Here is a 14839-nt window from a genome sequence, read left to right on the forward strand (position 1 = left end):
TTAGTAGTCGTCTGCTATCTTCTCTTCCAGTCCCTCCATCTTCATTGCACTCCTTCTCTTTCTCCTACTTTTTTCTCTCGTTCCCTCTGAAGTATGCAGCACCTCTAGCTCTCTCTCCCTCACACACATATACAAGTCTCCCTCTCACACTTTGAGTTTCTATTCAAAGTGTGCATAGTCCTCCATCTTGTGTAAAGTAACCAATGTCAAATGAAATAAGCTTCATTAAAGTTTAAAGTCAATGCCATTTCCTCCACATATTTTCTTTTTCAGTTTCTTAAGGTAAAACTTATTTTTTTCAGTAGAAGAAATTATGGCAAATAGAAATATGAGGCCACATTTCTTGAATACTTAATGCCATCACCAGCCCATGGATTGAGGAGAGAGGTTTGACGAGATGTGTGAACTACCACAATGTTCAGAAATGTCTGTTTTCTAAGTTAAAGTATCTACTTCTGTACTGGACAGGAAAAAGTGAGCTCATCAATATAGCATAATAAGCCTTAGCCTTCTTAGACACGAGAGTGGTATCAATCCTCTCATCTAACTAGGAAAGCAAGAGGTAATTTTTTTCCTTTAGTCTCTTACGTAAATCAAGACTCAGGTAAGAAGATAAGGAGAAAAAGTTTCTCACTAAAGAATGCTTAGAAGGATTATACAGTATATTTTACAGGTGTTTATTGCCTCTACCCCGACGCCCCATATCTGCCCACAGCTCCATTGATGCTCTTTACTCTTTCACAGTCATTTACCACAGAGGCTCTTACTGAGGAACCTGACCTCTTGGGTCTGTGCCCAATCAGTCCATTCAGTAGTCCAGCCATGCCCAGCTCCCTGTTAATGCATTAAAGATCAACCCTGAAAAGCAAAAGTATGTTGGGGTAGAAACTGAAGGAGAATTTTAGGATTTTACAGATGTGTGGACGTCAGATTCGAGAGAGATTTATTGTCATTTTCTTCCATAGCAAAATAGTAGGCGAGTGCTGGTTCGACTCCCGACTGGCCTGACTCTTTCCTGCGTGTCAGTCCCCTCTCTCTGCTCCTCTCCTGTCACTCTCTACTGTCCTGTTGAATAAAGGCAAAAATGCCCCAAAAAATATCTTAAAAAAAAAAAAAAAGATAGAGCAAAGGTACGATCCCACACAGAACTCTTCAACGTCACTCCTCACCCTCCCCTGTACCTTTCAGAGTCATTTATTGTGTTGACCTTATAGCACATTTCTAAACACAAGTTACAAAGAGCTTTACAGGGAGAAGAAAAGAAGGAAGGAGTTAAAAGAGACAGAGAAGACAAAATACAAAAACAAGCAGAACAGATTGTACAACCCATGAAAATGAGTTATAAAATCCCATGAAAGCCAAAGAAAAGAAAGGCTTTCTAAGATGCTGTTTCAAGATAAAAACATCTTTAGTTTTCAACTAGAGGTCTTGATAATCTAAGGCCTCTCCCCGAGGCCAGAGGGCAAAACAACTTCTTAAGTACCACTTTAACACATTCTCACTTGTAGTCACACAGTACTCCAATATATTTTAGTGACTCTCTATTGTCTCCTTTGTCACTTTTAGGACTTTAAAATTATGTTCTTGACACACAAGGCATTACTTGGTGAGGGAAGTCTCATATATGCTTGGTCTGGAACCCTTGGAGTCACTTTTTAATGCTCTTGGGAGCAGCTGCATTTTTCATAACATAATTGTTGAATAAATGAAAAGTTATATTTATGTTGTGCACAGGTAGGGGCAATTTGGTTATTGGCGTATAATATTAATGATTATCAGTGATAATCACCAATATATATATATATATAGATGTTTACTACAAGTAGTAACCTCGGGGCACCACCCTGTCACCAGGGACCAATGACCAAATTGATGGCTCAAAATACAGTCTCAGAAGGTTGGTTGAAGGGTAAATTCGAGCACTGACTGTTGTGAATCCAGCTGTTATCACAAATATAATCACAATAATCACAGACAACGACGAGTTAAATTATAACAGGATTTACTAATAAGAGTAATAATTATTCACAATAACATTACTTGATATTAAACCGATTATAATTCAACTATAACTAAAACAAACATTGGTTACCAACTGGATAATTACAGGCCAAATACATATGTAACAACCGTGTGTGTGTGTGTGTGTGTGTGTGTGTGTGTGTGTGTGAGGGAGAGAGAGAGAGAGATGGCGACGAAGTCCAGAGTGACGTGTCAGTAGGAGCCAAGATGGCGGCAGCGTGACGTGAGTGATGTACTCGCAAGAGCCAAGATGGCGGCTGGCCGCAGAGTGTGAGTGTGAACAAAAGGAGGGCCCTTGAGCTTTACATGTATGACGCGATCACACTCTAGGGCAGCCTGAATGTGAGAGATGTAGATGAGGTGTGTGATTGGGAGAAAATAACCTGCACCTGAAATAACCTGCACCCCATCACATCTACACCACAGTCACCTGTGGACACCAACATGAAGTCATTGTCATAGTTTCACCACCTTGTTTGATTTTTAATAAAAAAGAAACTGAGAAAGTTCACCGTCCCTCATCTGTGATCATCCCACTTCACCTCTATTCTCCCTCTTTTCTTTTCCCTCTTTTTCATAAGTTTCTTTTTTATTAAAAATCAAACAAGGTGGTGAAACTATGACAATGACTTCATGTTGGTGTCCACAGGTGACTGCGGTGTAGATGTGATGGGGTGCAGGTTATTTCAGGTGCATGTTATTTTCTCCCAATCACGCACCTCTTAACAAAGTCTGCGTGCTTGTCCTCACAGAACGTAAAATCAGCTGATTGCACAGCGATCTACGTCGAAGATAAAAAAACAAAAAGGAAACAAACAAAGCAGTCTGTGCGCTCCGCCTGCAAGTTGAAGACTGTGACCTGGGCTTTAAGAAGTTGTGGAAAAAGATCAAATGTTGCAGATTGCTCCCTTTCAGCAGCCGAGACGCAGAGAGAGCTGGAGTAGCTCTCTACTGTAACTGGTGCCTGGGAAAAAGCAACGGAGGAGGGTCGCGATGCTGCTTTTATCACCTGAGTGATGTCACCGGGTATCCCTGCTGAGAGTGCCTGGCCTCGGCCAATGCCGATGGTGAGTTCACATTCAAACTCTGATTCGCACATAGGTGTGAATCGTGGGGGGGTCGTGGCTCAGTTGTTCAAACGGTCGACCAACTCTGGCTCAGGCTAATGGAGGGACATGTAGGCTTCTCCATTGTTCTCTTCAGGATTCATGGCTTAAGACCATAGACTGTTTATAAAAATGGATGTCGATGCTGGCTCCGGAAAATGAAGCCAATGCGGAAGTGCCTTAAACCTGCATTCTATCTACTGACCATTAGGGGGCGACACCACTGGTTGCAAAAAGAAGTCTGATTGTATGGAAGTCTATGAGAAAATGACCCTACTTCTCACTTGGTTTATGACCCCAGGAAACGTTTTCATAATGAGTTTATGGTCTCAATTGCTAGTTTCAAGTCTTCTTCAATACAACATGATGTTCATTTTTAAAATTATAGTCCCATTTAATTTAAAATAGACGATAAAGTAGGGTATGCATTGGGGCGTGGCTAACGTATGATTGACACATGTCACTTGTCAATCAAGAGCAGTCCCTTCTCATAGAACCAACGATGTTGAATTAGCCGTGAACTTTTTTTTGGGTGTAGTGTTTTTGTCAGGAGGTTTTCCACATACAGTAACACAGACCTTCCATCGTGTTTTCAGGTCGTGAAAATTAGTTTTAACTTTTTTTTCACCTAAAATGTCAGCGTTGATCAGCGTCTGCTTGAACCAAAAGACACTCTAAGGAATCGGCTGTTCAGTTTATACGGTAAGTACATTTTATTTTTAGCTTAAGTGTGTTTTCGTTAGCCAAAATTAGCATCCCAATTTCCAATTGATATCGTAGTGTAGATAAATTTCAAATGCACCTTGCTAACCCAGCTGGCTAGCTAGCGCTAGCTGGCTAGCTGGCTCCGCCAGGATGGTGACCTGTGTTTACTCTAGAGGTGTTAATACATGTTTGAATATGATGTTAAAAGCCCAACTAAAATGTGCATATAACTAATGTTAAGGTACCAACGTTATTATTGTGTTTCTGGAACACAAGGTCCAGTCGAAGTGTACTGCGTTAGTGTGTTGGGCTTATATTGAGCTCCATTAATGCAAGTTCTTAAAATGTCATTTTGGATGTTGTGAAAGTTCAGGTTAACTTAACCTTAATGTAATTTAAATGTGGTTAACATGTAGACTGTAAATGATGCCGACTGGAACAACAGAAGCCACATTACTACATTTTCTGATCAGGTCCTCAGTTCACAAGTGGCAGATAGTAACAAAAGCATTTACCGGATCTGTCCTTTTTCTTCGACCCAGATATTCTTATTACTGGACAATCAAATATGCTCATAATTTGAAGGACTCTAGAGATTATGTCGCCCTGAAGTCAAGTGTTAACTGTGGTGTGTTGATGTGTTGTGTACAAAAGGCACACGTTAGATTTTGTATGTAGAAGTTCTGTTCATTCACTCCCATCATCACAATACGGTTAGAAGTTATGTATAATACACAATGTAGAAAATAACATTAGTACATAACATGTAGCAGTTCATTCATCTGATACTGTAAGTGCAAACACAATAGTCCTCAACTGAGTAGACATTCATGCAGTTATCCTGACAGCTGGTTTATGTATGTGATTAACTGATCCATCATGTCTGAACTAGTCTTTTACTGTGATTTGAAAGGTATCCATGCTGAAAACTGAAGGACCACTGCCAACAGAAGGACCTCATGTATGGAGCACAGTATTTGTTTCCATTCATCTGGCTGTGGAGAAAGGAGGCTGCATGGACAACATCCTTAGTTCTCAAATGGATGGTGATGATGATGCTAGAAAACCACTTCCAGTTCAGGTGCCTCTGATGGAAAGACAGACCAGTTCTGTACAAGTTTAATATTCTTTGTCCTTTGTGTTACTCTAGTCTTACTCCAGTCACCACTTTCACAAATGAAAGTATTTCCCAATTTAACATTTAAAGGATCTTCACTGGACAACAGCTGGCACTGTCAGTCCAGAAGTGCAACCAGGAGCAGAATGTGACTCCTGTAACAGATGTGTGCTGCTGTTACCACTTCAGAAATATTAGCCTTACAAAATCTTTGGTGTGTACAGCAGATTTGACAGTGAGATTTTAAAAGTCAAGTTAAGCAAGCAGTAAAGAAATGGATATTTTATGTCCTTTTATGGTTTTTCTTTTGTATAGTGAAGTACAGCTTGTGCACATTAGTTTTACACATATCTGCTGTTACTGTCATTGAAATGTGTTTAATGTCTTTTTCTAATTTGTGATTGTAGTTTTGTTTATGGAATCTTAAATAAACCTACTGTGATTAAAGAGTACTGAGAGCATTTTCTATGAACTACAGAAGTATTGCCTGGGTTTTCCAGGTTTACCATACACCTTGTGATGAATTTAACAGTACAGTTTGGTGAATGAGTGTTCAGTGTCATTGAAGTTGATAATTCATAAAGTACATAAAACACATGGAGAGCACAAACTAAAATATCTGGCTTTTGATCCTCCATTGTCAATGTTCTTGGATTGTCAAAATTTATACCATAAAACCATCAACAAACTTAGACCAAGAGATTCATAAATACTTTTATTGCACCTTTTAAAAATCATAAATTTCAACAAAATCATTAACCATCGCCAATACTGGAAAGGTATGTAAAAAGTTTTTACTAAATTCAGTAACTTTTATAAAAATAAAACTTTTGTGGCTCAAGGTAAAGGTGAATTGTCACAAGTTTGCATAATAAATTGTTCACTCCCTCGTCTTTAGTAACAAGTAGTAGAGGTGTTAGACAGCTTCCCCTTCAGACCTCCCCAGCCAAACCAATGGATGGAGACACCATCATCACCAAGGTTGATCCCTGTGGTCTCTGTAGCTCTCTGGGCTCCACGATGGACGTAGCTGTCCCCAGTGATCCAGACCTTGGCCAGATGGAAAGAAACACTGTCATAGTGAGATATGTATGATATTCTAGCAGGAAAAAGGTAAAATAAGAAGCACTCTTATTAGATTAACTCCACACAGTTATCTGAAAATACAGTACTCCCTCCAGCTAGTTGTAAAAACTGCTGTACTGTTTTACAATAAATAATATAATAGAAACTAATACTCACTTCAGTGCATTGAGTGGGTGCAAATGCAATAATCAATCCAAGCAGACAGTGATGTTACTTATTCTGAAAGAGAGAGAGAATAATTCCAACAGATGTTTTGACGCCCGTTTCTAACGATGAAATTAACGAAAAACTAAAAACAGTGAAACACACTTAATATCGCACACTCAAGTGACGATCGATTGCACTGCGAGAATAAATATTAATCAATAACACTGATCTGCTGGGTCTGGAGGTCTCCAGCACAGACACAGACACCAACAGTTCACTGTAATAACGTTATTGTTTTGTAACTTAAAGACACCGACAACCCGCTGTCATCGTTAACACTCATGAAGTCAGGCAATAACCTTTGATTCACAGAACCGATTTTAAAACACAACAGAATAGTGTTTCACCATTTACAGTCTATGGTTTTACCACAAGATGTTACTGCTGCTACTCTACAGTTAGCTTACACTGTGTGTAACTTCAGTTACAATAACATTTCATTATCTGTGTGTACATCACATTCCTATGTGTAATATTTTCCACATGTGGACATACATGTAGTTAGCTATTAACAGTAAGTTATCACTTAGTATTAAAGTTTACCTTGACTTATGGAGAATGACTGATTTCGGATTCCTACGGAGCAGCCTCTCACGGTCCGTCAGATAGCCGGTGTAGATGGGCGGGCACAGTGACCTTGGCTATTAGGTCAGCTCCACCCCTCACTCCTCCTCAGCTCCACCCTCTTCTCCAAATATGGTTTCTTCTGGTTTCAAAAAATCAAGATGGCGGCGGCCAAATTGCAAACTCGAGGCTTCAAAACGGCAGTTCGCAAACCAATGGGTGACGTCCATGGATGTATTATAAGACCTGGATGTTGGATCTGAAAATGGCGCCCATTCAGTTGCAATACAAGATGCTCGCCTGGCGCATACGCCGAAAAAGTTTCTGGCTTCCGGGTTACTTCCGCGTTATGCGGCCCCTAGAGAATGCGCTGTAGTGTCTCTCCCATCATGCCTTTGGGCGATGAGAACGAGCGAAAAATGTTCTCGATCTGGCGTTGCGCGTTCACGAGTGCTCTGCTTGCAGACTTGATGTTTAACAGACTAATACAGGACCGGCCTGGGGCATTAAACCACGGATTTAAAACGGCAACAACATTCAGTCTGAAGCTTTAGAGACTAAAGTCACATTGGAATCAACATTTTAAAAAATCATAACCAGGCAAAAGTATTATGTTTAAATTGTCTTTTAGGCAATTTTAAGATGATGATGATTTAAGATATTGATTAACTATAACTCATCAGATAGTTATCACGTTTACTTTCTGTTATTGAGAAGCGGATTTATACGGCATGCCTTCTTTAAAAAAAAAACAACCAAAACTGTGCAGGGCTGTAGTGAAGCTTTATGTCCCATCATTGCTCTTTCTATTTTTCACTGTTCTATTTCGCAGATATTTGATTTGAAAATGAAAAATATATCAAAAATATTTTTTATAAAGATTTAATTTAAATGATGAATGCCACTGAACATTTAGCTACTGTACACTGAGCACACACTGAGGACGTGGGGAGTTAGAGAGACGATGATGAGGACGTCCAGGACAGTTCTTCCCCTCAGGGACAGAGAGGGGCAGCGGGCTGCAGCACCTCAGGCCACCGCTGCTGACCCAGAGGACGCTGCATCCAGGCCGGAGTCAGTTATCATTTGAACCCACTGACACAGTGAAGGTGATTAAATAATCTATAAAATAATAAGGCGGTTGTTGTGAGCGGATGGCAGGCTGGTGAATTGCAGTCAGGATGAGACACTGCTGGCTCACACATCACAGAAAATATCACATAAAAGCTAAATGACTTAAATTAAAATACCTGAAGAAAACTGTTAGGGAGGTAGTTATGAAAAATCATATCGGCATCTTAGTGAATCCAGTTATGCGGCTAATATATCGTATCCAGGTCTCTCTAATACATCTATGGTGACGTCACGGTGGGTTGCCACTTGCTTGAGACTCAGGCTTTTGGAGGGACATGTAGGCCTCTCCATTGTTCTTTTCAGAACCCATGGCTTGAGATTCCAACATTTATTAATGATAGTGGAGACACTCTGAGAGATTTAGCAACAAAATTGCTGCAGTTTCTCTTGGGGAAAGATTGCGGTGCGGATTAATATAGAAAGTTCACTGTGAGATCAAAACCATGAGGCGCTCCTGCCTCATACACATCAGCAGACAACGAGCTGTGCTGAGCTTGACACATGCGTCAACTTTCAATGGAGCAGAGAAAATTGGAAGACTATCACACTACTCTGCCTGTTGGAAAATTAAACTAGTGTGTTAAAAAGTGGTTCTGACTGCTGTCACAATGTAATGCCTTGCATGCCAAGAAAATAATTTTAACATCAATCCTAAAAGTGATGGGGAGACAATGGAGACTTAGAAAAAATGGAATATTGTATGATCTACGTTTAGTTTTTATTAAAGGTTTTGCTGCGGAGTTCTGGACCAGTTGGAGCTGAGCAGGAGACTGGAGATGTATTGGCAAGTGTTCCTTTTATTCTGACCACCACATTCAAATCATTAGACAATTAGACTAAACAACAGCAGCTTCTAAAATAATACAGTTGAATCTATACTTTAACAGTTTAAACAAAATTATATTATAATAATTATAACCTTCATGAATGAATGTTGATGTTGATGAATGATTTATTGCAGGACGGTTATATTGAAATGACTTAGTTTAGGTGTTCCTAATAAACTGACAACCACACTGTATTGAGGTAGTTACTATTTGTATTAGTTTTGCTTTTGTAAGTATGAGGCTTGGAATTATTGTTAAGTGTGATTAACAACGATGATGCCTGTTCATTTGAAAATGTTTGATAAAGATTTCAAAACATACATGTATTTTCCACCAGTCAGCCCAACATTAATACATACGCTTTTTTCTAACAAATGAGATTTTAAGTAATTGGTCCACATAGGTCATACACCCTTAAAATTGGTTGAGAAATGTAAACGTCATGGTGCTCTTTATCCACAAAAACTGCAGCTCTTCTGCTTACCCATAGTTTTTTACATGCCAGGCTTGCCAGGTTCAATATGTCTGCAACGATCTGATCCAGCAGTGCTCAAAATGACCAATCAAAGGAGCGGAGACATCAGCCATTGTCCCTGCCTCCAAAGTCTCAAAGGTCAACTTGTCAAACTAGTGTCAAAACATTGCCAGCGTGTAGAGAAGGTCGAGCAAGTGCTTGTCACAGCCCCCCAATCACGGAACAGAAACCCTCTCTCACAAGGACGTTGTGCACTTGCGGCTACTGTACTGTGCGCTCGCAGAGAAGAAATGCTCCCTCGCGAGGGCGGTTTTCCGCTTGTGGATATGTTCTGCGTGCTAGAGTCACATATGTGCACACAGGTTTTATATGTGCGACTTTTGAGACAAATTAATCGCCACACAGAGATACAAAAAACAGGTAAACCACACACACACACAGATACACAATCATGAAGCAAACACAAAAGTCAAGGGAGATTAATGGAACTCTTGTGTTGTTGTTTTGGCTTAACTGTTGCTGTGAAGCAGGAAGCAGAACCGGATGTGTTTTCTGAAGGATATAGTTCAGAAACCAAACTATAGATGAAAAATGTTTTATAAATTAAGCATGAAGCATCACATTCAAATCACAAGTTTAGCAATTCCAAAGTCCAAAATCGAAAAAATGTCAGTGTGTTAGTCACCAGGATAACCCAAAGGTAGGACTGACACAATCTGCATTGAACTTGGTGGAGGGATGGGGCATGGCCCAGAAAAGAACCCCTGTCTTTTTGGAGCAGATCCAGATTATTTACTATGAATTTGAATTTTTTTCTCTGAAGTCTGGTGTATGTTGTTTGACATTAACCTTGGCAGAGGTAATGGTGTTTTTATGTTTTTAATTATTATTATTATCATTGGTATTATTATTTTTAGATTATACTAGTTCCCTCATAGTAGCATTTGGTTTATATGTATCATAAATCACAGCATTTCATCTCTTTATCACTGAAATGTTGTGTGAACTGCTTGTCTTTTAATTGACAATTGACAGTTTAGCTCAGGGGTGGCCAACCAGTCACAGACCAAGAGCCACATTTTTTACTGTGTTACCGCAAAGAGCCACATCATACACATACTTAGTGGGACTTAGTGGCATTCCTTGCCTTTAACAATCCTCTTCAAATCTTAAAAAAATATAAACTCTCCCACTCTGATAAAAACGTCCTCTGTTCATCTTCATTTTTTCGTTTTGCTGTGCATTTTTCCCCTGCCATTTTGAGAGCGAACTTGACACAAATTGTTTACTCAAAGGATCTTGCTCCTATTTGGAAACTGAGGTATTTTCATCCCACGCACATGCGCATCTGACGAAAATACCATATTGAACTCAAGTGAAGCGAACATGCACATTAAAAAAACACAAACACAAACACAAACTTCGATATGAACGTAAGAGCCGCATGAAACCGGGCAAAGAGCCGCGGGTTGGCCAGGTCTGGTTTAGCTGATGTAGATCTGTTACTGTCATGTGATAACTGCCTCAGCACAGCAGAAATATTAATGAACATGTTTCCAGCTCACAATCCTCAGGGTTAGACCCATCACTGCCACTGCCACACCTGTCACTGCTCTCATCCAACTGATGGAGAGTATTCAGGTATCTGATTCAGCTACTTCACAATGCTGTGTGTGTGTATGTGTGTGTGTGGGGGGGGGGGGGGGGAATTGTCAGCTCTCATTGATGTGGATACTACTCATCATTTCCTCTGGGGAGTCTGAGTGAGTGGTAATTTCCCCTCTAACCCTCTCTCTCTCTTTCTATTTCTCTATTAGCCATTTACTATGTCTCTCGCTCTTTGTTTTTGCATCTTGTCATCTTGTTCTCTCTCTCTTCAGTGACTGTTTCTCGCCTATGGTCTCTCTGCAGTTAATCCATCTTTATTTTCGCTCTCTCTCTCTCTGATTTGATTGACTCTTATCAAGACCTGTTAGGATGCTTCAGGCAATGGCCAACACACACGTATACACACATACACAGAAGTTGCTCACAGCCAATCACAGAGTGGGGTGGGCTATGACTCAGAGTCACTCAGTATATGGGAGTGAATCAACAGCAATTTACTGCTTCTGTGTTTGTGCCTTTGTACATGATGTGCATTTACATGTTAGTGTGTGTGTGTGTATGTGTGTGTGTTTGTGTGTGTGTATGGGCTAATTGCTGATATGATTAGGGACTCACTGTGACTTGCAGTTTGTTGTTGAGAAAAGTAAAGCTCCAGAAATACATGAATAAAAATACAACTGAATCATGTCCAAAGTACTTACAGTATAAAAAACACTGCTACTCACATTTTAGTGTGAGCCATTAAAAACGATATACCTCGAACAATACAATAATATGAGTAAATGTACAAGACTTCTAAATGTTACATTATATATACACAAATAAAGAAAACATAAAGGCTTTATGAAGAAAGTATGATAGTAAAATTCTAACAAAATTTAATTTTTGAAAATGGCTTTTTATGACAAGCAATAAAATTGGTTTTGCAATTGGTTTTTCTTATGTCATACAGAATGCTGAAATCGTGTTTGGAGCTCATTTATTTTAAATGAGTGATCGAGACCATAAAATCATGAGGAAAACGTTTACTGAGGTAATACATCAAGTGAGAAGTAGGGCCATTTTCCATAGACTAAAATACAATCAAACTTCTTTTTACAATCAGTGGAGTCTCCCCCTGTTGTTCATTAGATAGAGTGCAGGTTTAAGGCTCTTCCACACTGGCTTCACTTCTCAGATCGAGAGTCTAGGTCCGTTTTTATATACAGTCTATGGCCACGCTAGAGACAGAATCAGTATCAGAGAATGACAATTTGACATAAGATGGAGCTGGAGCTGCCTTATTCATTTGTCATCATCATGGTGCCCAGCCGATGATCCCGATGAACCACCTACCCTCATACCTCCACTCAAGACATCGAGGAACTGCAGATTATCACAAGTGATTGTAAGACCACATATTTTAAACTTAAATTACCAGCTGGACAAACCTATTGACTGTTGGAAAAGACTACCCTGGGGCCGCCTCCCAAGTGAACATGCTCATGTTTTGTGAGGTCACCGTGACCTCACAAAACATGATTTTGGCCTTGTGAACGCAATATCTTGAGAACACCTCAAGGGCATCCTTTCAAATTTGGCCCAAATATCCACTTGGTCTCAAGGACGAATTGATTAGACTTTGGAGGTCAAAGGTCAAGGTCATGGTGACCTCATAAAACACTTTTTACTTATATTACACAAGACTTCACACAGCAATTCTGACAAACCACAAATGGTTAATATTATAGATGACTCTGAATAAACAGAGATGTAGTCTGAACCATGAGGCATTAATTCTAGTTTTTTGTAGCTTTTTTTTAAACGCTTGAACAAACTTTATTTAAATTTTCTCTACCAACATTTGCCATGATGAGACATTCTGGAAAGCACAGAATCACCAAAAGAGGGAAGATGTGGACTTACAACAGTGGAAACAATTCACAGTTTTAGCAAGGTAAACACATTTGTAGCTTATTGAAAATTGCCAGTTGGTACTCCAAAATAAAACCAACCATCATATCATTTTAGTTTCTGTAGCTGCATTTACGCCTGTCATGACATACCTGATGTTTTTTTTCCCTTTTCCCGAAATTTAAATGAAGGGTTGATGATGGATAATGATGATGGCATGTCTTATTCCCCTTGCAGTGTGCCACCTCAGAGGAAGGAAGACAAAAGTCCAGAGTATTTTGATAATGAAATCATACACAATACAACATATGGTAATCACAATGTGAATGTGCAATGGAATGTAGAAACCAGAAAAAAAACAGGCAGATACACATTCATACAGGTTTGGGCCAAATCTATCCCAACTCTAACTCTTCACCACTCTAACATCTCTTTAAGACAAACACAAGTCATATCATATATTACTGTCTAGTTCTTTTATCAAGTCCATTGTAATTCAGCTAATATATGTGCATATTAAGTGTAAAATTGTTCAAGGTTCTTTACCCAGAAGGCATATTACAGTGACCATTGGATTGCAGAGCTACTTCCTGGATAATTCTGACCAGTCAACTTACATTACCGCACACCCCTATTGTGTTACAAGCTCAGCCCCACTCACTCTCTCTTGCTCTACTCTTGCTCTCCCCATCTCTACCTCTAGAATAAACCAAAGCTGAATTTATCAGGGCCTTGCCAATTCTCACTGGGTTTTTAAAAGGCAATTTGGGGGATGTAGTACATCATTTACTGACTGACATGCAGGCTGAAAGTTGAGTTGGTTAGATCACTAGATCACAAAGTATGCAGCATACTGTGTTCAACCAAGGGCACCCTTGCTGTGACTGCTGAGGAAGTAGAGACAAATATGATGTTTCTTCTCCGCCTTCAGATTCATGCGCTACCTTTCCAGAAAACTGTATATTTCTTCATAGAGAATACAGAGAAGGAATGGATGAAGGCAGAAAAAGCAGAGAGGAAGTGAGGCAGAACAGCTTTGAAGAGACTTGTGAGAAACAACAATGAGGAGATGAGAGGAGGAAATGCAAAATAAGAGATGATGGGAGAAAAGAAGGGAGGGAAAGACAAACAAAAGTCAAAAAGGTAAGGTGTTGCCAGAGCTATTTCAAGAAGCAAAGAGGGTGAAAAGATCAGGGGAAGGAGAGAGAGGAGGAAGAAAACAAGGTGAGAAAAGGAGAGAAGAGGAGGAAGAGATTGTTGGATGGAAAAGAGGAAGCCAGGAGAGGAGGTGAGGTGTCAGCAGAGGACAGGGAGATGGGAGGCATTAGTGTCATGTTGGGAGGATCAGCCTGGTGCTCCTTTGATGTCGGCTGCAAGAATACAGACACACACACACACACACACACACACACACACACACACACTTTTTCACAGTAACACACCATGTGGAGGGATGCGACCTGTGGATTCAAAAGCAGCAGGCTGAGAAAACTACAAAGTCACAAACAGGAAGTCACTCATCAGAGAGCTCAACCCCACAGAGAGAGAGAGAGGGAGGGAGAGAGAGAGAGCACTAGGAGGGACCAGCACCTGTTGCACACATTGTTTTTTACCTGCAATGGGTGAGAATTTTGGTTTTGATGCCAGCCTTTCATTTTACTGCCTCATGTTTCTATTTGCCTTTCATAACTAACTGGACTAGGCAACTCAAAGCGCTTCACTTGTCTCGGTTAATGTTGTAAAAGTCTCCACAGACTTGAAGCATGAGACAGGATGTGTAAATATTTTTACAGTTGAATCAAAACCATGATTTTCCTATGACCTTAACTGTTGTTTGGTATCTCAAAAACATAGCTAGGGTCAGAGTCCTTGTATCTAACCAAGACCTACAGAAACTTATGCATGCTTTTCTATCCCCCAGAGTTGACTATTGCAATGCTCTCCTCACTGGTTTACCAAATAAGACCATTAGACAGCTACAGCTTGTTCAGATGCTGCTGCTAGGGTTCTGACTAAAACTAAGAAAAGAGAGCATATTACTCCAGTTCTCAGGTCTTTGCACTGGCTTCCAGTCAGGTACAGAATTTAATTCAAA

This window comes from Trachinotus anak, unplaced genomic scaffold, assembly GCF_046630095.1.
Source record: "Trachinotus anak isolate AG129_WGS33_773 ecotype Australia unplaced genomic scaffold, CSIRO_AGI_Tana_v1 ptg000014l, whole genome shotgun sequence".
NCBI classification, from domain to species: domain Eukaryota; kingdom Metazoa; phylum Chordata; class Actinopteri; order Carangiformes; family Carangidae; genus Trachinotus; species Trachinotus anak.